This window comes from Podarcis tiliguerta (genome assembly GCF_965153285.1).
Source record: "Podarcis tiliguerta genome assembly, chromosome: 4".
In the NCBI taxonomy this organism is placed as follows: domain Eukaryota; kingdom Metazoa; phylum Chordata; class Lepidosauria; order Squamata; family Lacertidae; genus Podarcis; species Podarcis tiliguerta.
The window spans coordinates 7,322,813-7,347,106 of NC_139537.1; the positions used below are offsets into that span (position 1 = coordinate 7,322,813).

The 24,294-nt window shown below is 48.3% G+C and overlaps 1 protein-coding gene and 1 long non-coding RNA gene across 3 annotated transcripts in view; one reads left to right on the forward strand and one right to left on the reverse strand.

Annotated features, from left to right (window-relative positions):
* The window catches only part of LOC310675851, a 180,014-nt gene that overhangs the window by 48,993 nt on the left and 106,727 nt on the right, over positions 1-24,294 (reverse strand). The window lies entirely within an intron of this gene.
* The window catches only part of GDPD5 (glycerophosphodiester phosphodiesterase domain containing 5), a 169,191-nt gene continuing 163,210 nt past the window's right edge, over positions 18,314-24,294 (forward strand). For both annotated transcript variants that reach the window (XM_083436532.1, XM_083436533.1), the window contains exon 1: positions 18,314-18,901. The gene's annotated coding sequence lies outside the window, so the exon portion shown is untranslated. The remainder of the gene's footprint in view (positions 18,902-24,294) is intronic.

Sequence of the window (24,294 nt, forward strand, 5' to 3'; positions counted from 1 at the left end):
CTACTGTTGTTTAGTCGTTCAGTCGTGTCCGACTCTTCGTGACCCCCTGGACCAGAGCACGCCAGGCACTCCTGTCTTCCACTGCCACCCGCAGTTTGGTCAGATTCATGCTGGTAGCTTCAAGAACACTGTCTAACCATCTCGTCCTCTGTCGTTCCCTTCTCCTAGTGCCCTCCATATTTCCCAGCACCAGGGTCTTTTCCAGGGAGTCTTCTCTTCTCATGAGGTGGCCAAAGTATTAGAGTCTCAGCTTCAGGATCTGTCCTTCCAGTGAGCACTCAGGGCTGATTTCCTTCAGAATGGATAGGTATGATCTTCTTGCAGTCCATGGGACTCTCAAGAGTCTCCTCCAGCACCAGAATTCAAAAGCATCAATTCTTCGGCGATCAGCCTTCTTTATGGTCCAGCTCTCACTTCCATACATCACTACTGGGAAAACCAGAGCTTTTACTATACGGACCTTTGTTGGCAAGGTGATGTCTCTGCTTTTTAAAAAGCTGTCTAGGTTTGTCATTGCTTTCCTCCCAAGGAGCAGGCGTCTTTTAATTTCGTGGCTGCTGTCACCATCTGCAGTGATCATTATTACTACTACTACAGAATTCTAGAATTGTGGAGTTGGAAGGCGGGTCCCAGGGTCATCTAGTCCAACCCCCTGCAATACAGATGAATCTCAACTAAAGCATCCAGGACAGATGGCCAAGGCAACCACAATTTTGTGGAGGGTGGAGGTAGTTCAGTTTTCTTCTTCCTTGGCGATCGCTCGTAGCCGAGTAAGATTGTCTTCCATGAACACAGTCTTAACAGTGAGTCCGTAAGTGACTGTGGAGGCCAATTCTGGATCCGCACGTCCTTCCACAGTGGGGACATAGGTTTCCGGGCGGGATTTGATCACAGTGAGGGTTTGCCAAGCGTGCCTTCCTCTTAGCATGCTTCTCCCTTGTGTCCTGAGTTCGAGTGTCTTCAAACCCCATGACACCTTTGGTAAAGGCTGTTCTCCAACTGGAGCGCTCGCAGGCCTGTGTTTCCCAGTTATCAGTGTTTATACTACATTTTTAAAGATTTGCCTCGAGAGAGTCTTTGAACCTCTTTTGTTGACCATCACGCTTTCCATTTTTAAGTTGGGAATAGAGTAGTTGCTTTGGAAGACGATCATCAGGCATCCTCACAACATGACCAGTCCAATGAAGTTGATGTTGAAGAATCATTGCTTCAAACCTGGTCATCTTTGCTTCTTCCAGTACAGTGACATTAGTTCGCCTGTCTTCCCAAGTGATGCGTGTCACAACATTGACAAAGGGATGATAGAGGACGAGATGGTTGGACAGTGCTCTTGGAGCTACCAGCATGAGTTTGACCAAACTGCGGGAGGCAGTGGAAGACAGGAGTGCCTGGCGTGCTCTGGTCCAGGGGGTCACGAAGAGTCGGACACGACTAAACAACTAAATAACAACAACATGCCCATTCCTTTTATCATGTCACCTCTTCCTTGCCTTTTCTGTAGTCTAGACTAAGAAGTCCCCAATACTGCTTTGCAACCTTTCTTCACAACTCCCAGCTCTGCTTGCTGGAGTGTGGTCTGTTGAGGATGGCTTCCTTTAGCCGTGGGGACTCGGAGGTGATGGTTGAGTCACACATGACACCAGCCAGCAAATTCCTCACTTTGGCTCCCGTAGGCTTGTGACCTCTCGGCTTAATTTCTGATGTTTCATAATTAAACTGGCACAGCAAATTATGAAAATGCAATTGGCAAATGTGTGAGAGAACTTGTGGCTTAACACTCTTCAGCTCAGTTCAAGATCAAGCAGCTTAAAGCCCAGAAGTGAAGAGACTGCAGCTCAGTGACAAAGCTGTGCTTTGCATGGATGAGTTTCTGGGTTCAATTCCATTAATAAACAGGTAGAAATTATTATTATTATTATTACTATTATTATTAAAATATATCCATTATTATTATTAAAATATATCCATTATTATTATTAATACCAAAACTTACAAAAATTTAGACATACAAATGCAAATGTCTTTTTCAAAGATTGTGTGTGATGCTTTGTTCTTCACAAGTGCTGTTTTATTCATATTACTAGTATTATTGTCTTTTCTTTTCTTTCCTTTTCTTTTCTTTCTCATGCTCCTTTTTAATACCTGCGCAATCAGGACAACTTCAAAGGGTCTACTCGTTCTGGCATACGGAGGTAACAATGGGAGAATGCCCTGCCACCCTATTATTAAACGTTCCCAGCTAGAAAAAAGCACAGGGAAATCTCATTCATGCAACAGAGCATGCTAAGGGATGATGGGAGTTGTAGTCCAACATCTGGAGACCCATGGGTACCGGACGTTTGAGGACATCAGATTGAATTTAAAAGAATGTTAGTATAAAAATTTAATGATAAAGAAAGAATAATTTTTAAGACATATGGAAATGCAATGATTGTTAAGATAGTAAGACTAAGTTGAACTAAAGATACGCCAGAGGGAAAGAGTTTACTGTCAGAATATAAGATCTAGAATACAGTGGGAAGGTATGGGGAAGTCGCAGACCCAAGTTAATGCTGAAAAATATAAAGACACAATATTTGTTTTTAACTTTTTTCTATTTTATTTTTTCTTTTTTGTTTTTGTACAATGTATGTACTGTTTTCTTTTCTTTTTTCTTTGATGTATTTGTTGATTTGTATTTTATGTTTACTGATTGTGAAAAAATAAAATATCATTTTTTTAAAAAAAAGAGACCCATGGGTACCACATCTCTGGTGTAGGCAGAACTGAGTTAGACGGACCAGTGGTCTGACTTGGTCTAAGGCAGCTTCCTGCGTCTCTGGAGATGCCAGGATTCGAACGTAGAGACTTCTGCATTCCAAGCAAGTGTTCTGCAACCGAGTGGTGGGCTATCCTGAGACACCGCAAGCACACTGCAAGTCAGAACTATTTTAATATTTGACATGCTGGAAGGGTGGACTTCCAACACTTCTTTTCTCCGTGCACCATTTAGTTTTGCTCCTGTAATTATTATCCTATTTTATTTTCTTGGAGAGGGCAAAATACCCAACCGATGGGTTAATGTGCCTTTTTAAAAAAAAACACACCCTGCAATTAATGAGCTAGCGGATTCTTTGCGGGAACGGCTTGCAGCCCTTAAAAACCAGCAAGTTCAAGAAAGTTCATGTCACCTGTTGAGGCCAGATTTATGTCACCAATGTCAGGGTGTTCCCTGGTATTTGGTCACAAGGTACGGATTGCAAAAGGGACATTTTTGAACATGAGCTAATGTCTAGCAGAAACCAAGGAGTTGCAACACGCTTTCTGCTGTTTGTGCAAAAGCCAGTAACTGCTGGCTAACTGCACTCAGTGGCGTAGCGTGGGGGGGTGCTGGGGGGGCCGGCCGCACCGGGCGCATCATCTGGGGGGGCGCGCTCGCACTCGCAGCTCTCTGCCCCTACCTGGCTCACTCTCTCTCTCTCACTGCAGTGCTGGCTGTGCGAATCCGATCCGAGCCGCCGGGTCGCCGCCCACTGTGGAGGGGAGGGTGCCAGGCGTGCGGTGCGGTGCGGTGTGGAGAGAGAGCGAGGGACTATCTGGGGGAGGGACAGTGCAGCGGGGGGCGCAAATTACTTGCCTTGCCCCGGGTGCTGACAACCCACGCTACGCCACTGACTGCACTGGGCAAAAGCATGACAACGACGAGGAAATAAATAGAGGAAGCATGGAGGAGTGCTTAGGTTGGATGCACGGGCAAGAGAGGAGCAGAGCAGCCAAGAGACTGGCAGATGAATCAGAAAGTCCGTCCTTCACATCTTGTCTCTGCCACGAGGCACTAGAATCCACTGAATGGATTACTTTCCTTAAGCTGCTCCCCGCTCAACATGCAATATGGAGAAAGCAGCAATTGAGGGCCAACCTTACAGTGCCGTTGTGAGGATATTGCATGCGAAAAAATACTAAGAACAGTCAACTCCTCCTCACTGACAGTTCTCTCAGGTCTTTACTCCAAGTAGATGAAACTTTCCCTCCACTTTGCATTTCTTATGTGGCTTTCGATGGTGGTAAAGGGACCCCTGACCATTAGGTCCAGTCGTGGCCAACTCTGCGGTTGCAGCGCTCATCTCGCTTTATTGGCCGAGGGAGCCGGCGTACAGCTTCCGGGTCATGTGGCCAGCGTGATTAAGCCGCTTCTGGCGAACCAGAGCAGCGCACGGAAATGCCGTTAACCTTCCCGCCGGAGCGGTACCTATTTATCTACTTGCACTTTGACGTGCTTTCAAACTGCTAGGTTGGCAGGAGCTGGGACTGAGCAACGGGAGCTCACCCCGTCACGGGGATTCGAACCGCCGACCTTCTGATCGGCTAGTCCTAGAGGCTCAGTGGTTTAACCTACAGCGCCACCCAGGTCCCTTTCAATGGTGGTAGGACAGCAGAATTTCGACAGACGTGACTCCCCCTGCACTAAATCTCAGCACTGGAGAAAGCTTCGTTGGTTGAATTTCAGCCTGTCATACATTTCTTAGAAGGACAGGAAGCCTGCTAGATACATAATGGCAGCCAGTGATCCCGGGAGGAATCCATTTCTCACATCAGGATATTGCATTCTGTTTTCCAAATGAGATGGAATGTAGGGTCCCCCAGATAGGTGTTTTGTGGGTATCTTCTGCAACATGCCATTGATGCAGTCAAAGTCTTCATCTTCTTTGGAGATCCCTCGTAGCCGAGTGAGATTGTCTTCCATAAACACGATTTTAACAATGAGTCCATAAGTGACTGTGGAGGCCAATTCTGGATCCACACATCCTTCCACAGTGGGGACATTGGTTTCCGGGCAGGAGTTGATCACGGTGAGGGCTTGCCAAGCGTGCCTTCCTCTTAGCGCGTTTCTCCCTTGTGTCCTGAGTTCGAGTCTCTTCAAAGCCCACAACACCTTTGGGAAAGGCTGTTCTCCAACTGGAGCACTCATGGGTCAGTGTTTCCCAGTTGTTGGTGTATATACTACATTTTTAAAGATTTGCCTTGAGACAGTCTTTAAACCTCTTTTGTTGACCACCAGCATTACGCTTTCCATTTTTAAGTTCGGAATAGAGTAGTTGCTTTGGAAGACGATCATCAGGCATCCGCACTACATGACCAGTCCAACGAAGTTGATGTCGAAGAATCATTGCTTCAACACTGGTGATCTTTGCTTCTTCCAGTACACTGGCATTAGTTCGCCTGTCTTCCCAAGGGATGTGTAAATTTTTTTGGAGACACCGTTGATGGAATCTTTTGAGGAGATGGTGTTTATAAGTGGTTCATGTTTCACACGCATACAACAAGGTTGGTGGTACCATAGCTTTGTAAACAAGCATTTTGGTTTCCCTGCGAATGTCCTGGTCATAGTACATTAGTGCTGGATGTACAGTGGTACCTCGGGTTACATATGCTTCAGGTTACATACGCTTCAGGTTACAGACGCCGCTAACCCAGAAATATTACATCGGGTTAAGAACTTTGCTTCAGGATGAAAACAGAAATCATGCTTTGGCGGCGCGGCGGCAGCAGGAGGCCCCATTAGCTAAAATGGTGCTTCAGGTTAAGAACAGTTTCAGGTTAAGAACGGACCTCCGGAACGAAGTAAGTACGTAACCAGAGGTACCACTGTATACTGGAGCATCTGCACGCCATTCTGCTTTCTTAGTTGTTCTGCGCTGCTTTGCCAGTGGAGGGGAACTCTTGCACTCTAGCACAACAGTAACAGCAGCAAGGGAACAAACACAGAATATTTGTCATAGGAAAAGTTCTCATTCGCTAAAGGAATATCATCAATGACCTGGAGGAGTTGCGGGCCTCCTATTCAAATTTGACTATCATCTGGTCATCTCTACTTGAGAGACGCTGTTGGCGTGACGCCACAAATCCGGTGGAAGTGAATAAGGCCAGGAGGATTTTGGAGCGCTCGGTGGTGCGGAGAGTGGCTGCGATGGGGGGCCGGGTCATTGGGCACCCGGGCATCCAGTTTAGCAAGGAAGCACTCTACCACGAGGATGGCGTGCATCTCTCTGATGCTGGCAACGATATTTGGCTGGTGGACATTTTTCAAGGGATTAGGGATTGGTTACAGGTCTGAGGGTATTGGCGGCGAGCTTGGCTCCTGTGGCGGTAGGCATTGGCAGGGGTATTGATATGCAAATAAAGTTGGGGGGAGGAGCGCCATCACCTCCCCAAAATCTTGAAGGGTAGTTCGTTAAACGACTCTGAGGGGCGTCGCCTCGTCCAAAACCTACAGAGGCTAGGGCCTAAAGCGCGCTCCCGAGCGGTAACCCCTTGGGGAGCGCTCCAGGGATGTGCATCTCGGGGGCTCCCCCTGTTGGTGCTTAACCCTTCCCGGTTAGACCGGATAGTCGGTTAGGGCCGATGCCTAAAGCCAATACCTCTCTTACCTGTAATCAATAAAGTTGTGGCCATTTTTCGCCCATTAACTTAAGCTCTGTTGTCCTGTGTCTTTATTATTCCAACTGTGGAAGGGGGCGGGAATTGCCACGCAACGAAGCTGTGTGTCTGTCCCTAAACCTTTGCAGGCACAAACAGTATTTGAAGCAGAATCGTGTATAACTGCCCCAATGCCCTCAAGAGTGCAAATCATAACCGCATAATAAAAAAATACTTTTATATGCACAAAGATGTAAAAGACTCATCTTTACCAACAATGGAGGAATGACTGTTAAAATGATTGGACTTAGCCGAGATGGAGAAATGGACATGTTTAAGCAGAGAAAAATCATTGTTAACGCTTACTAAAGATTGGCACCCTCTTATCGACTTTTTGCATGAAAAAGAAAATGAATTAAGGACATTTGGGCTTGAAGATGGTGTTGGTTTATAGAAAGTGGTTTTGGTAGGTGTAATATTGGAGTGGATGACTTGAATAACGTTTATAAATAGCTGATAGACAATGAATTAGGTCTTTATTTTCCATCTTTTATTTTCTCTCTCTCTCTATTTCTTCGCTTTCTTTCTTCTCTTTCCTGTCAATCTTTCTCTCCTCTTTCTTGCTCTCTCTCTTTTTCTAGGTCGTGCTTTTATCTAGATTAACATCTTATTTTTAATAAAAAAGATATTTCATAATAATTTCTGCACACCTATTTCTAAATTCCAATGAAATCTAATTTTTGAGAAAGAGTGCAAATCATAACCACAGATGGATGTTTGGATGGGTCCTAATCCTGGCCCAAGATATTTTCTGTGCACATGTAGTGGAAAAAAGAGCTGCTGTCTTTTATTTATTTATCATGATTTATTTCATAAAATTTATACACTGCTTGTTTGCAAAAAGCCTCAAAGCGCTGTACGAAAGGTTGTGGTTGTTTTTTTGTAGCCACGGTGCTTGTGCCTTTGGTAAACATTGGTTTGCCAGGCAGACGCCCACAGGTGACAATACCTATTACCAGGCATATTACCGGATAGAAAATTTGTTGAGTTGTTTTTTTAGTTCTGGCCAAAGTTGTTGAGCTATTTCTGAGGGAAATCGGCATAAACGAAACGGGAGACATGGGTTGCCATACGTATGTGAAATATACTCGGAGCTGAGAGTGGATTTCATGCTCTTTATTCAGCTCATAGCGGTGAGGAGGAATGGAAGTTCCCCCAGAATGTCTGCTTTATATACATTATTTACACAATGGGCCCCACGTGATTGGCTAATTCCGGGATTCTCCTGTAAGCCAATCAGGTCGCGGATTCACTTCCACCTGGAGCTGGATTGGGTGGCTCCTGTGGACCAATCAGACTGCTGCATTCTGGACCCTATTGTTCTGGGACCAATCAGACTGCTGCATTCTGAATCTTATTGTTCTAGAACCAATCAGACTGCTGCATTCTGAATCCTATTCAGCTCAGTACATAACAGTACGGATTTCCCCAGACATTTCGCTTGCGGCTGCAGTATTCCAGACATCTGGCAACCTTATCGTCTGCTGATTTCTGAAGTTGAAGCTCTTGCTGAAGGCACAAGGACAGGAGAGTGTCCCCACAAACCTGCTCTCGTTCGCTCCTTGCACATATGCTCAGGTTTCCCTGTTTATGTCCCAACCAAGAGACCAACCTTGCTTTGTTTGCAAAGATCTGGAATTGCCGATTGAGGTGGTTGGGATGAAACCTGACTCAATGGCAAAGCAAATGCCATTAAACATTTAGAATGGAGATGGTGCAGTTTGGCCCTGTTCTGCCAACCGGCCTTCTTCTCCCATACAGGGTTGAGATCAGTTAGAAGACAGAGCCTGTGCTGTTTATATTTAATTGCTCTGAATTTCCTTTGAAATTGCAGAGGGCTTGAAGGGTTTAATTGGTGGGGCCGAGTAAAAGTGGATGTTTATTCCCTAGGAAACAGCTTAAGCCCCTCTTTAGTTCCAAAGTGAAATTATATATTTTTTCAAGTGAGAAATGCTTACAGGAAGCCTCGCTGTTTATGTGACCGAGGAAATCCGTAATTGGAAATTGCTGAGCCAGGGCTGGTCATCCTGAATTTTTGCAACTCTCTCTGTGTGTGGAGAAGGAATTTCTAAAACACTACCGGTCTCTCAGGTGAGGATGAGAGCCACAAGCCCATAGTCGCCTTTGACTGGAGTTAACCATCCAAGGGTCCTTTACCTTTTTCCAAGGACAGTCCTGGAATTACAAAAACCATCCTGGCTCCAGATTTGATCCTTGTTTTTTGTTGTTGTTTAGTCATTTAGTCATGTCCGACTCTTCGGGACCCATGGACCAGAGCACACCAGGCACTCCTGTCTTCCACTGCCTCCCGCAGTTTGGTCAAACTCATGCTGGTAGCTTTGAGAACACTGTCCAACCATCTCGTCCTCTGTCATCCCCTTCTCCTTGTGCCCTCCATCTTTCCCAACATCAGGGTCTTTTCCAGGGAGTCTTCTCTTCTCATGAGGTGGCCAAAGTATTGGAGCCTCAGCTTCAGGATCTGCCCTTCCAGTGAGCACTCAGGGCTGATTACCTTCAGAATGGATCGGTTTGATGTTCTTGCAGTCCATAGGACTCTCAAGAGTCTCCTCCAGCACCATAATTCAAAAGCATCCATTCTTCGGCGATCAGCCTTCTTTATGGTCCAGCTCTCACTTCCATACATCACTACTGGGAAAACCATAGCTTTAACTAATACGGACCTTTGTCGGCAAGGTGATCCTAGGTAAAGATAAAGGTACCCCTGACCGTTAGGTCCTGTCACGGATGACTCTGGGGTTGCATGCTCATCTCGCTCTATAGGCCAAGCGAGCCAGTGTTTGTCCGCAGACAGCTTCCGGGTCATGTGGCCAGCATGACTAAGCCGCTTCTGGTGAACCAGAGCAGCACATGGAAACACCGTTTACCTTCCCGCCGGAGCGGTACCTATTTATCTACTTGCACTTGACGTGCTTTCGAGCTGCAAGGTTGGCAGGAGCAGGGACCGAGCAACGGGAGCTCACCCCGTTGCGGAGATTCGAACCGCCAACCTTCTGATCAACAAGTCCTAGGCTCTGTGGTTTATACCACAGCCCCCCCCACTCCACCAACACCAGTGCTGCTGAGCTTGGGGAAGAGGAAGAGCTGGTGCTTGTGCTGAGCAGTGGGGACTGCGAAGGAGCACCCCATTGCCTCTCCATGGCCACTACTGCTGGCCTCTTCCATCCAAGACCCAGCTCCACCTGATGCGTGGAGGCAGGCAGAGGCCAGGGCTGCCTTGGGCGGAAAAAAGGGGGAGCAGAGCCCAAGTAGTCTGGATTTTTTAAAATAAAAAAATGCTTTGTGCATCTGTGTCTATGTTTGCCCCTTTCTAAAATTTATTTATTGGTTTGTGTGTTTTGTTTCCTTTTTGCAAATCTACCAAAGGATGAAATAAAATAAAACCAGGATAAAGGGGTTTTCTCAGTACAGTGGTACCTTGGGTTACAGACGCTTCAGGTTACAGACTCCGCTAACCCAGAAATAGTACCTCGGGTTAAGAACTTTACCTCAGGATGAGAACAGAATTCGCATGGTGGCAGTGGGAGGCCCCATTAGCTAAAGTGGTACCTCAGGTTAAGAACAGTTTCAGTTTAAGAATGGACCTACGGAACAAATTAAGTTCTTAACCGGAGGTAATGCTGTACATTTTTGAAGCCTATGGGCCCTGTGTCCTGTTGCTGAAATACTGGTGGCAGGGGGGATGGGACAAAAATGTGTGTGTGTGTGTGTGTCAAGAAGGGTCAGGTGGTGGGGAGTGAGAAAAGGATCTAGGAGTCTTGGTTGACCACAAACTTGACATGAGCCAACAGTGTGACACAGCAGCTAAAAAAGCCAATGCAATTCTGGGCTGCATCAATAGGAGTATAGCATCTAGATCAAGGGAAGTAATAGTGCCACTGTATTCTGCTCTGGTCAGACCTCACCTGGAGTACTGTGTCCAGTTCTGGGCACCACAGTTCAAGAAGGACACTGACAAACTGGAACGTGTCCAGAGGAGGGCAACCAAAATGGTCAAAGGCCTGGAAACGATGCCTTATGAGGAACGGCTAAGGGAGCTGGGCATGTTTAGCCTGGAGAAGAGGAGGTTAAGGGGTGATATGATAGCCATGTTCAAATATATAAAAGGATGTCACATAGAGGAGGGAGAAAGGTTGTTTTCTGCTGCTCCAGAGAAGCGGACACGGAGCAATGGATCCAAACTACAAGAAAGAAGATTCCACCTAAACATTAGGAAGAACTTCCTGACAGTAAGAGCTGTTTGACAGTGGAATTTGCTGCCAAGGAGTGTGGTGGAGTCTCCTTCTTTGGAGGTCTTTAAGCAGAGGCTTGACAACCATATGTCAGGAGTGCTCTGATGGTGTTTCCTGCTTGGCAGGGGGTTGGACTCGATGGCCCTTGTGGTCTCTTCCAACTCTATGATTCTATGAAATGTCCTTATTTTCATCTGAGGAATGGAGAGCATGTGACGTCTCTCCAGACAGGCAGAATGTGGCACATGTGATATTTAGCGCAATACCCTGGAAACTCCCATCACCTCTGTTGGTTTTCAGTCTGCTAAACTGTTTCTTCAGCTTATTATTGAGTTTCTTTTACGGGCTTCTCCCCAGAAAGATGTACAGAAATGAAGGCCAATCGTACCTCCAGCTTAGAGTTGTCAAATTTCTTTATTGACTCTGCTCCTGTGCCTTTGAAAGCAGTGTAGAAGTTAAGCAAGCAAACCTTTGCCCTTCCTTCCTTCCTTCCTTCCTTCCTTCCTTCCTTCCTTCCTTCCTTCCTTCCTTCTTCGTAGCTAAGTTAGATTGTCTTCCATAAACACGGTCTTAACAATGAGTCCGTAAGTGACAGTGGAGGCCAATTCTGGATCCACACATCCTTCCACAGTGAGGACACAGGTTTCTGGGCAGGAGTTGATCACGGTGTGGATTTGCCAAGCGTGCCTTCCTCTTAGCACATTTCTCCCTTGCGCCCTGAGTTCGAGTGTCTTCAAAGCCCATGACACCTTTGGTAAAGGCTGTTCTCCAATTGGAGCGCTCGCAAGCAATCACTTTGTCGTGGTGGGTGGGCTTGCACGTTCCTATGACTCTTGTGAGTGAATCTTTTATTTCTCTCCCTGCTGAGAAAACTGCCAATAGCTTAATTTCTGCATCACACAGCTGGATAAAAGACCCAGGAAAAACCGTTGGCAGTCAGACACATCCCATTTGGAAGGTGTAAGAAGGAAGGTGTGTTTTTTGATGAGCAAGGCCGGAACTCATAAGCCAATAGTCCCACTGGGATGTGCTTGATAACATGGGAGATATCTATGTAGTCTGTCCCATTAACTGCATTTTGGGTTCAGTTCCCAGTCATTGCTCTGGTTCTCTAATGGCTTTGAAACATCTCTCTGTTTACAGCTGCGCTGTAACTCCTGTAAATATTTAACTTGGGCAAAAAAGACAAGACAAAAAAAATCACGGAAAAGGAGAACAGCTCTTCTGCTTTAAAGAAAGCAATAGGCTTAGCTGCTCTCCTTAGCCATGAGGACTAAAACCTTGGCGTATTTGAACTGACGGAATACCAGATTGCAGGATGTTTTCCCGACCGTGGAAGCAGCCAGCGAGTGCCACAACCAACAGAAACGGTAGATACTTTCCCAGTATTAATCAATAATGGCTAAGAGCTTGTTATTCATTAAAACCTGGACGCCATGCTCCCGGACATCAATCAATCCCTTTCATAGGCCTCTCTTTACAGTCGCATTCTTGATAAGTGATCTCTTGGGTTAATATGTTTTTTTGTTCCCAAGGGAGTCACGGAGCCTATGCATTCTCTATTCCCGTATCTTATTCGCAGGCCGTTCGGATGGAGTGACTCTCCCAACAACACGCTACTGACTTGGACCTTGTTTGCTGAACAAAAGGCCTCTTATTCCACCGCCGGATCACATTCCTGCTTATCTCGGTGCCATGCTCTCCTCGGCCAAAAGTTCTGGAGCTGTGCTCGCCTGGCGATGCCACGATGCTTCAGGTTGGTCTTGACTGGTGCAAATTTCTTGACTGGTGCAATTCGGGTTCCTGTCGTCTGCACATTTTAAAATCTCTATCCTACTGTTCAGCAAACTGGATCGCTATTTTGATTTATTTATTAAATGCAGCTTCTAATTTGTTTTTTTTTTTTTTAAGATTCAAACAAACCACAGGGAGCAGCAAGAGCAGCAGCAATAATAATAAAAAGCAGCAATAAAGAAAACAGCGGGGGTGAGATAAATTATCCATGAAAAGTTCTAGAAAATCAGATTGTCTTCATTGAAAGCTGAAAAGCTGAAACCTAGATGCTGCTTATAAGAATATAAAGTTCACGCCACCCGTGTCTCTGAGCAGTGAGAGGGGTCCCAGGCACCTGCCAAGCAGGGTCAATCGTGTCTTTAGGATAAATGCTTTTATTACACATGTATACAACCTAGCAGTTCGAAAGCACGTCAAAGTGCAAGTAGATAAATAGGTACCACTCTGGCGGGAAGGTAAATGGCGTTTCTGTTAGCTGCTCTGGCTCGCCAGAAGCGGCTTAGTCATGCTGGCCACATAACCCGGAAGCTATCTGCGGACAAACGCCGGCTCCCTCGGCCTATAGAGCGAGATGAGCGCCGCAACCCCAGAGTCGGCCACGGCTGGCCCTAATGGTCAGGGGTCCCTTTACCTTTACCTTTTACAACCTGAGCATGAGATGCAGGAGCTCAGAGCATTAACACCTCAACAGATCTTAATTCTCCATTAGTCACAACTTTGGATCCAGCACAGAGGACACAGGTCTCTGTGTCTCCGGCTTCCAGCTCAGCTCTCACACAAAGCTCTAGCTATTGTTCTCTTATACAGCACGTGATATCTGGTTTTCAACTTTGTGATATATCACCAGTTAAACATCACAATATACTGATGTACTGATATATCGCAATGGAAGGGAGAGGATGGCACTCTGGTCTAAACCACTGAGCCTCTTGGGCTTGCCGATCGGAAGGTCAGCGGTTCGAATCCCTGAGATAGAGTGAGCTCCCGTCGCTCGGTCCCTGCTCTTGCCAACCTAGCAGTTCGAAAGCACACCAGCGCAAGTACCGTAGATAAATAGGTACCACTGCAGCGGGAAGGCAAACGGCATTTCCGTGTGCTCTGGTTTCTGTCACGGTGTCCCATTGTGCCAGAAGTGGTTTAGTCCCGCTTGCCACATGACCCAGAAAGCTGTCTGTGGACAAACGCCGGCTCCCTCGGCCTGAAAGCGAGAAGAGCGCCGCAACCCCATAGTTACCTTCGACTGGACTTAACCATTCAGGGGTCCTTTACCTTTTCTACCTATATAACAATGCCTGAAATAAAGATGGAGTTATGGAGAGGCATTGGCTAGCTTCACGGGTTTTTTTGTGATTTTTGCACAGCACACACACACATCTTCATTTGCGATATATTGCCAGGTCAAAAATTGTGAAACCGATAATCACGATATGGACTTCAAACCAGTTTTGGACGATATATTGCCTACCTAATAGTAGGTAGGAGGGAAAGTCCATCCAAAAGTCCGGGGAGTGCTGCTACTTCATTGTATCTCTTCTAACCTTGCTCATTCTTTTGGGATGTTGATGAGTATACTTAAGTGACAAGGCCACTGTCATATAAATAAATTTGTCTGACTAGTTCGGCAGCCTTCTGTCTTAGATTCGAACCCTCATTGGGTACAGGGCCAGAAGAACTGGAAGAGATAGGGAAAACAGCCCCAAATCTTACACCGGGCGCTTGGCACCACTCACTCTGGAATATAATGGATAAAATCATCCATAATTTGAGATTCCGACAAGGATCAGAATCCTCAGAGACTTTTCATAAGATTTGGAATTCTTTTAGGACATGTGCAGCAAAACCATCATTTCTCATCACAAACCTCGCAAATCTGGGACTTGATAATCTGATAATCAGGGGCAACTCAGAGATGGGCGGGGTACAAATAATAAAATTAAAATGACTGTTCTGTAGATAACACTGATAGTCTTTACTTGGACTTTGTTATTTTAGCCCACCTGCAATTGTACTCATTCCACGTGCCTATTCAACAGTTTAGTTTTTCATCTTTTTAATTTCCGTCTGGTGTTATAACACTTCTTTCTGTTTTATATACCATTGCAAAATGAAATATTAATTTTAAAAAAGCTTTTCGAAAAAAGCCCCTAGTAATTGAAAGGGATTCAGGGCATCATCCAGACTGACCCTGCCACCAGACCCACAACATCAGTAATAAATAATAGGATACCTCAGTCAGTAAAGGGTGGTAATAATAATAATAATAATAATAATAATAATAATAATAATATTTATACCCTGCCCATCTGGCTGGGTTTTCCCAGCCACTCTGGGCGGCTTACAGCATAAATAAAACATAGTAAAATAATCAAACATTAAAAACTTCCCAATACACGACTGCTTTCGGATGACTTCTAAAAGTTGTGTACAGTGGTACCTCTGGATACGAACGGGATCCATTCCAGAGCCCCGTTCGCATCCTGGAGTAAACGTAAGACGCGACTGCGCATCTGCGGGTTGCGTTTTGCCGCTTCCGCGCATGACGACATTTTGAGCGTCTGCGCATGCGCAAGCGGCGAAACCTGGAAGTAGCACACTCCGTTACTTCTGGGTCGCCGCGGAGCTCAACCTGAAAATATTCATCGCGAAGCGACTTCAACCCAAGGTGTGACTATACAGTGGTACCTCGGGTTACAGACACTTCAGGTTACAGACTCTGCTAACTCAGAAATAGTACCTCGGGTTAAGAACTTTGCTTCAGGATGAGAACAGAAATCGCGCGGCGGCAGCGGGAGGCCCCATTAGCTAAAGTGGTACCTCAGGTTAAGAACGGTTTCAGGTTAAGAACGGATCTCCAGAACGAATTAAATTCTTAACCCGAGGTACCACTGTAGTTCTTTATTTCCTTGGCATCTGAAGGGAGGGAAATTCCGCAGGAGGTGCCACTACCGAGAAGGCCTTCTGCATGAAACTCTTAACCTCTGGGCTGTGGGTTCGAGGCCCATGTTGCGCAAGAGATTCCTGCCTTGAAGGGGCTTGTACTAAACGACCCCTTCCAAATCTACAATGTGATGATTAAAAAATGGAAGAAAACACACACAGATATCGACAACACGGACATTAGCCTGGAGATTTTGCAGGGCAGAGTGCGTGCGTTTCACAGAGCGCCTCCTGGGCTCTCCCTGACACCTCACGCAAGGTGATCTGCCGCTGCACATGGTGCGCTCCGGAGGCTGCGATGACGGCTGCTGAGCGAGGGAAGGCGGCCGAAGCACTGATCCTATTATCCGCCTGCTGTCGCTGGAGAGAGCGGCAGAAATTCTCCCATTGTGTTTGCGGTAATTGCTTTGCCTGCAGTCAGTGCAGCTTCAAAGGGAGAAGGCGGTCTGAACAGCCAGAGGGTGCCCAAGCCGTGGGGCGAGAGGAACCGGCTGAAAATGCCACGGCACCAGCTGAGCACTGTTTGCTCATGGGCTGCGGTGTGGTGCTGTGCATGTAAGCAGGCTGCTCAGGCCCGGCCCAAGACGCTTTGAGCCCTCCCAGCTGCTGGTGCATCGTGGCAAGATGGTGGCATCTGCACCATCCATTTAAAGGTCCCCGCAAAGGATCCTGGGAACTGTAGATAGCTCCGTGAGGGGTGAACTACAGTTCCCAAGATTCTGTGGGGGAAGCCTTGGCTGTTAAAAGCGGTACGTATGTGCTTTAAATCATACGTACAGTGCACATGTGAGTGAGTTTGCAGCAGTCGTAATAATAATAATAATAATAATAATAATAATAATAATTTATTTAAACCACGCCCATCTGGCTGGGTTTCCTCAGCCACTCTGGGCGGCTCCCAAGAGAATTAAAAGCATAATAAAACATCAAACATGAAAAACTTCCCTAAACAGGGTTGCCTTCAGATGTCTTCTAAAAGTCAGATAGTTGTTTACAGTGGTACCTTGGGTTAAGAACTTAATTCGTTCTGGAGGTCCGTTCTTAACCTGAAACTGTTCTTAACCTGAAGCACCACTTTAGCTAATGGGGCGTCCCACTGTTCTGTTCTTATCCTGAAGCAAAGTTCTTAACCTGAGGTACTATTTCTGGGTTAGCGGACTCTGTAGCCTGAAGCGTCTGTAACCTGAAGCATCTGTAACCCGAGGTACCACTGTATTTACTTGACGTCTCATGGGAGGGCAGTCCACAGGGCAGGTGCCACCACCGAGAAGGCCCTCTGTCTGGTTCCCTCTGTCTGGTTCGCAGTGAGGCAACCGCCAGAAGACCCTTGGAGGTGGACCTCAGTGTCTTGGCTGAATGATGGGGGTGGAGATACTACTTCAGGTCTACTGGGCCGAGGCCTTTTAGGGCTTTCAAGGTCAGCACCATATGTTGGATTTCCTTGGCTGCTACCAGGTGCTTCAGAAATATTATTTCCTTCTTCAAAAGTCTGTTTTGGCAACCCAACCCAGCTGGCAGACTTGATGCGACATCTGACAGAGCTTATTCTGCCTCGCTGGAAAGAAAAGGCCTGTAGGGGGAAGGGTTGCAGTCCGACGGTAGAGCATCTGTCTTGCATGCCACAGATTTCAGGTTCAGCTCCTGGCGTCTCCTGGTAGGGAATGTCAGTATCTGAAAACCCCTGAGAGCCTCTGCCAATCAGGCTGACCTTGGGTGACCTTGCACCAGTCGCTGCTCTTCAACCTAACATTGCTGTAAAGGACAGGATCCGCTCCCTGTTCCTGATAAGCTGCAGATTCTGAACCTTTTGAGTTATCTCTTCGCCTCGAAACCTGTAAAGAAAAGCATGCAAAGAAAATATGAAGGAGGAAGACAGAATTAAGGTTATCAGTCTGTATACTGAGCTGCCTTAAGCCTGTGTTGTTGTTTTTCTGCCCGGACACTTACTGTTCAGAAGGTCGGTGGTTCGAATCCCCGTGACGGGGTGAGCTCCCATTGCTCGGTCCCTGCTCCTGCCAACCTAGCAGTTCAAAAGCACGTCAAAGTGCAAGTAGATAAATAGGTACCGCTCTGGTGGAAAGGTAAACGGCATTTCCGTGCGCTGCTCTGGTTCGCCAGAAGCGGCTTAGCCATGCTGGCCACGTGACCCGGAAGCTGTATGCCGGCTCCCTCGGCTAATAAAGCGAGATGAGCGCCGTAACCCCAGAGTCAGCCACGGCTGGACCTAATGGTCAGGGGTGCCTTTACCTTTTTACAAAGCAACAGTAACAACTTTCTGTAACTATCTAATCACTCACTTTCAATCCCTTATTTGCATATGTGGACCTGAGTGAAAACTATCTACAGTATCCCCCTGCTGGGCCAGGTTGAGAACTTCAGTACATAACAGGTTTAATACTTAGAAACCAACTTCTAGGGGTCAAAGTCCCTTCGGCTGCCCCAATAAAATATTTGGAGGGGGCAGCTCCCCCCCCTTTAATAGGCATTGCCATTCAAATAGCGTGCGTGCGCTGTGTCTTGTGACCGATTATGTGGGGCGGGGCTTACGCTTACCTGCCCGCCCAATATTTTATTCATGTTGCGCCCCCCCCCCCCCCCCCGTTTTAATAATATAAGGTCCCGGGGCTGAATGTTGCTGGAAACCAAACGCTTTCCTACCTGGCTGAGACCGGAAAGCGAACGGTCCCCAAACCAAAAGGTGCCGGGGCTGAAGGTTGGGTCTCCCCGGACTCTCTGCCTGCCGTGACCCTTTCGTGGCTGAAAACGGGCCAAAATCACCTTCCCGCCGGGGAGAAAGAAAGGTCCCGGGGCTGAACTGCGTTATAGTCCCCGCTTTCCTGGCTGGCTGCGTGGCTGGGCGGGTCCGGGCGCGGAGAGCTCCGCCTCTGCTTCCTCCTTCGCCTTGCTCGTCTTCGGGCGCCCGGGTTGGAGCAGACGCGGTTCTCTCGGCCGTCCTGGAAGCCCGGTGGCTCGGAGCCGCGATGACCCAGCCCGGGGCTACTCGAGCGGGGTAGCCGAAGCGCCGCCAAGCCGGCCGGGATTAGGAGAAGCGGGAGAAGGGAGAAGGAGGGAGAAGGAGGAGAAGGGCGCACGGCTGGGGCGCCTTGGAGAGCTCGCTTTTGTTCCGCTCCTTGGCGCTGCGGCAACTCCGCCGCCGCCGCCGCCTGCCCGGAGCGCAGAGCCTCGGGGGGGAAAGAGAGAGAAGCAAGAGACGGGCCCGGCCGCTCCCTGTCCTTCCCCGGCTCTGGGTCCCGCAGGGCCGCCGCTGCGCGAGAGAGGAACACGGCAGAGTCCGGCCAAGGGTCGCTTGCGCCCGGCGCGCCTCGCCTCGCCTCTCCAAAGGCACCGAGGCGCCGCCGCCGCCGCCGAGGTTACACAAGCGCGCCCAGGGAGCAGGAAGGCGCCGAGGCAGCCCCACAAGTGCCCGCCGGAGCCGGAGCGTTTCTCGACCGAGGCGAGCCAAGGTAAGCGCGGCGCCTCGCCGGGACGCCCAGGCGCGGTTTGCGCGCCCCTTCCCCAAAAACCGGCGCGCCGGGGACTCCTCGCGCTCAGGCATTTTGCGCGCTCGGGGACGTGGGCTAGGTTGGGGAGGGGGTGCTTTATGGGGGTCTGTGGAATCGAGCCTTGTTTTCAACCCCGGTGTTAGTGGCTTTCCCTAGAGCGCATAAGGAGCGCTCCTTAACGCGCGGCTTGGATACGCGCAAGTGTGAGCTTCTTCGGGTTGCCAACTTGCCGGGGTGGTTCTGCTCCTGTGGCTTTGAGAGGAGCTCGGCCGGGGTAGCCTGCTAAGCGCTGGAGACGGAATTGTGTCGGCGTAGCCACGGGGGCAAGGTTAAAAGTTGGCAACCCTGGGAGTGGCTGCGGATCCCATTTCAACTCCGTTCCATCTAGGCACGTTTGCTGGGAGGTTGGGAGGTACAGCTGTCTTCAGTGGGGCTTACTCCGAAGTAAGTAGGGCATGCATATGAATGCATTCTCAGGTGCATTTTTTGTTAAAGAAAACAGGAGAGAGATCACCCAACTTAGATTCCTGTATCTTGTTATTCCTTGCCCCTGGTCTTTGGGTTGTGGTGGGCTATATGCATTGTTTGTGTTTATGTGTGAATTATCCTCTCTGAGAGGGGCTGAGCGGAAGATGGTGCCACCTCCCTTGAGTAAAGCGATCAATTTCTTTTCGTTCCTCTGAGTCTGTTGTGCTGTGTTAGTTGCACGGGAGGTAGATGTTCATCAGGTGCAGCTCACCCTCTTCCTTACCCCCTCAGCATCCCAATACCCTGATGGGGAAAACCTTTCCTAGTTGAATTTCTGCTGGGTAAAGGCATAGCAGCCGTACCATTTAAATGAATGAACCATTCACTGAATGAACCGTGGGTCAAAGATCTCTGGCTCCTCATTGCCCAAATCTACAATGTAAGTGCTTTGGGGCTAGGACTTGTTGTCTCTGACCACATCTGCTCTGTACCTTTAAAGCACTGCACTACTGCTTTAAGCAGTCATGGCATCCCCCAAAGTATCCTGGGAAATGTAGTTTGCTGAGGCTACGGAGAGGTGTAAAGAGACCCCCTATTCCCCTCAGAGAGCTATATAATTTCCAGAGGGGTTTAACCGTCAGTCCCTGCTCCCGGGGAACTCTGGGAATTGTAGCTCTGTGAGGGGAATAGGGGTCTTCCACCAATGCGTACCACTCTTGACAAACTACACTTCCCAGAATGCTTTGGGGAAAGCCCTGGCTGTGGAACAAGAGGGCTCTAAATATTATGGAGCGGCTGTGGCCTCTGCTTATGCTACCTTTAAGCAGGGATGAACGGAGACTGGACTCTGTTGGTTGACAGCAGGAACAGAACTACCGTACATTCTCCCACCCGACTTGACGGCTGAAACGAAGCGATGTGACTAGGAGTGGATTTTGCATGTGTGTGAAAGGCCTGTGAGCTCATCTCTGCTCTGAAAGCAAATTCCTAGGATTCAGGAGGTGCTTTGGCCACACCCTGTGCCTTCCTTCTAACTGTATGGCTGCTTCCAGGTGATCTGTGCATTGTGTGTTTATCCTGATACGTTTGCAGGGAGGTTAGACGAAGTTGCGCCAAACAAGTGTTGTCCCACCTTTTTTGCTGCATTTCCCCTTCACTTCCGTAATTGCAAAAAAAGAGAAAGAAAGTGCGATCTTTTTGTGGAGGGAAGCAGTTTTGTGTGCGAGGCCTCCCAATGGACTATAACTGCTCAACCTGACTGTCCCGCTCTGTGATTCCTTGCCCGCTTCCCCCTGCCTTGAAAATAACAACAGTCTGGAAGCCCCCTAACAGCCTTTGGACCTGGCTGTGCTTGGGAGGTGTTTGTTTGTTGATTTATTTTTCTATTTCTGGCCTCTCTTTTGTGCTTCATCCCACGGTCACCTTCCCAGGTGGGTTACATAAACTGAATTATGCAATTACGAAATGTTGTTGTTCTTTAGTCATTTAGTCGAACCATCTTGTCCTCAGTCGTCCCCTTCTCCTTGTGCCCTCCATCTTTCCCAACATCAAGGTCTTTTCCAGGGAGTCTTCTCTTCTCAGGGGGTGGCCAAAGTCTTGGAGCCTCAGCTTCAGGATCTGTCCTTCCAGTGAGCACTCAGGGCTGATTTCCTTCAGAATGGATAGGTTGGATCTTCTTGCAGTCCATGGGACTCTCAAGAGTCTCCTCCAGCACCAAAATAATAATAATTAACAAATGATTATTATTATTACGAAATAAATTATTATTACGAAATAATAATCAACAAATAGGAAAATAGAAACGTTGGGGTTCTAGCAAAAATTGCCAAGCGGATCTGACGAGTGTGAGATCCACTCACGCTTTTGGTAAAGTACCACGTGTCAGGGATAGGGAAGCTCAGGCCTTGTGGCCCTCGAAACCTCTCTGAAGGCCACGCTCCGTCCTCAGCCCTGCCTCTTCTCTCCACAGAATTTCTCGAGTGTTTTCTCTTGTCCTTGCGCTCTGAGGGTGATGCCTTTTGTTTTCCTGGATGGAGAATAGAGATGGATGCATGAGAAAATTTGTTGCTCCTCCCACTTTTGCTTCTAGCCCTGCCCACCTGCGTGTGGCCCCTGAAAGCTTGCCTAGGAAGGAATGTGGCCCCTGGGCTGTGAAAGGTTTCCCACCCCTGGGCAGTCCGTTCTGTGATTAGTTCATACGGCTCCCTCTTCTTCCTGCTCCCTTTTGCCAAAGTGTTTTGGAACTGGCTTGCCATTAAAACTGATGCTCAGCGTGTCCAGAGTTGTAGCAGAATGTGTATTTTTGAAGTTAATGTTTCCCCGACGTCTTGGACGAGCGTCTCTTGGCTCGCTCGGCTGGCTTCGTTCCGCTCGTGCCATAAATCTCTGCTTCACTTAATTTAGGACGGAACTATTCGTCTTTCTTCCCGCCCAGCCCTCCCTGGCCGAATCTGGACAGGAGAGGTGGCCACCATGGTCTCACCCTCTACCCAAAAGGCCACATCTGCCTATGGCGTTTCCGCAGTGACCTGTGCAAATCCCTTGTGGGAGTTTGCACAGAAGTCTCGGAGGAATTGCAGAGGCAGATGTGCAATCATCTTTGTGTGGAGCTGATGTTTCCATGCCAGCGGGAATATCCCAAGCTCAAAAAGAGATTTCCCTTGACAATTGTTAGTGCAATTTATTTTCCTGTTAGCTAGAAGAGAAGAAGAGGAGTTTGGATTTGATATCCCTCCCTTTAAGGAGTCTCAAAGCGGCTAACATTCTCCTTTCCCTTCCTCCCTGACAACAAACACTCTGTGAGGTGAGTGGGGCTGAGAGACTTCAAAGAAGTGTGACTGGCCCAAGGTCACCCAGCAGCTGCATGTGGAGGAGCGGAGACGCGAACCCGGTTCCCCACATTACGAGACTACCGCTCTTAACCACTACACCACGCTGGCTCTCATAGAGAGCTACCCTGTCAGCCTTCTCCAAGTTGGTGCCCTCCAGATGTTATCTATTATCTATCACGTCAACACCCCAACTTTTCCCCAATGACCTCAAGCACATGGTTCTTCCTCTCCCCTTTCCACCCCCTCACGACAATCCTGCGAGGTAGGTTAGGCTTAGAGGCAGTGTTGGCCCAAGGACACGCTCAACGAGTTTTCTATGGCTGAGTGAAGATTTGAACCCTGGTCTCCCTGTGCGTTAAACCACAGAGCCTAGGACTTGCCGATCAGAAGGTCGGCAGTTTGAATCCCCGCGACGGGGTGAGCTCCCGTTGCTCGGTCCCTGCTCCTGCCAACCTAGCAGTTTGAAAGCACGTCAAAGTGCAAGTAGATAAATAGGTACCACTCCAGCGGGAAGGTAAACAGCGTTTCCGTGCGCTGCTCTGGTTCGCCAGAAGCAGCTTAGTCCTGCTGGCCACATGACCCGGAAGCTGTACGCCGGCTCCCTCGGCCAATAAAGCAAGATGAGCGCCACAACCCCAGAGTCGGCCACGACTGGACCTAATGGTCAGGGGTCCCTTTACCTTTACCTTACTCCCAGGTCTGAGTCTGACACTGCCCTACACTGGCGCTGTTGTTGTTTTGAACTACAAGAAAGAAGATTCCACCTAAACATTAGGAAGAACTTCCTGACAGTAAGAGCTGTTCGACAGTGGAATTTGCTGCCAAGGAGTGAGGTGGAGTCTCCTTCTTTGGAGGTCTTTAAGCAGAGGCTTGACAACCATATGTCAGGAGTGCTCTGATGGTGTTTCCTGCTTGGCAGGGGGTTGGACTCGATGGCCCTTGTGGTCTCTTCCAACTCTATGATTCTATGACTCCCATTGTCACCCTGAACCAGCATGGCTGTGCGGTGCCAGCACTGTTCGAAATTATCCAGGCGCTTTTTGCACCTGGCTTTCGACCCGGGAGCCAGTGGCTGATAGCCGGTTGGAAAACGCGCCTGGCGAATTTCGAACACGGCTTCAGTGTTAACGTCTGCTCCCCCCAGCCGCTACGCTTTGTGAACATCAAAAAATTTGGTTTGCGTTTATTTTTTAAATTTCTGCTTGACACCTAAATAGAACTTAAAGCAGTCTTCCCCAGATTTCTGTGGGGGTGTTATCTGTACGGATATCTTGGACCACCTGAGCAAGATTAATGGTACCTCATCAGCTTTGCCAGGAGGAGTGGGCTGGGTCATTGCGAGCAATTAAGAGCCTTCCTTAATGTCTTAATAAGCCTGATGGCTTGGACAAGCTGATGGCACCATGGAGGTGTTACAGCTGCAGCGCCTTCAGATCTGAGCACTTCTCTCTCGGGGCAGGAGGGAGGGAAATTGTGGCAAAGGTGGGACCTGTGTGCTGGTTCTGCGGGCGGTGAAGGGATGCGATTTATGCCAAAGCCCCCTCCGGAGCAGAGGAAGGCAGCTACTCCAGGCTCCAGGCCAAATAATATTGATCCAGCAGTTGCAAGGAATCGCTCTTTTAATGTGGCAGCCCCTGTACCTCTGGAACTCCCTGCCACTTGATATTACGCCTGTGTTTTTATTTCCCTGGTTTCTATGCCGGCCAAACACCTCACCATTTGGGAAAGGCTGATGAAGCATGCCGTTGTATTGTGTACACCAGTTTCTTCTTTTGAACTGTTGATTTTATCTATGTTTTGAGCTCACCTTTCCCACTGGCAGAGAGATCGTCTTTTTGCTTGCTTTAAAGAATCAGCTTGCCTCTTCAGCAACAGGACCCCGTTGCAGAGAAATTGGGCAGCCGGGCTCCAATTGCGGGTGCTTGTCGCTCACACGCCCTTGACCCCTTGCGTATTTCCATTGTGAGTTTCCGAGCTCGCCTGGGAGCCGTGGAGCGAGCGAGGCGAAGCGAAGTGCTCCTCCTGCCCTGTAATGGATGGGAAGAATCCTATTGA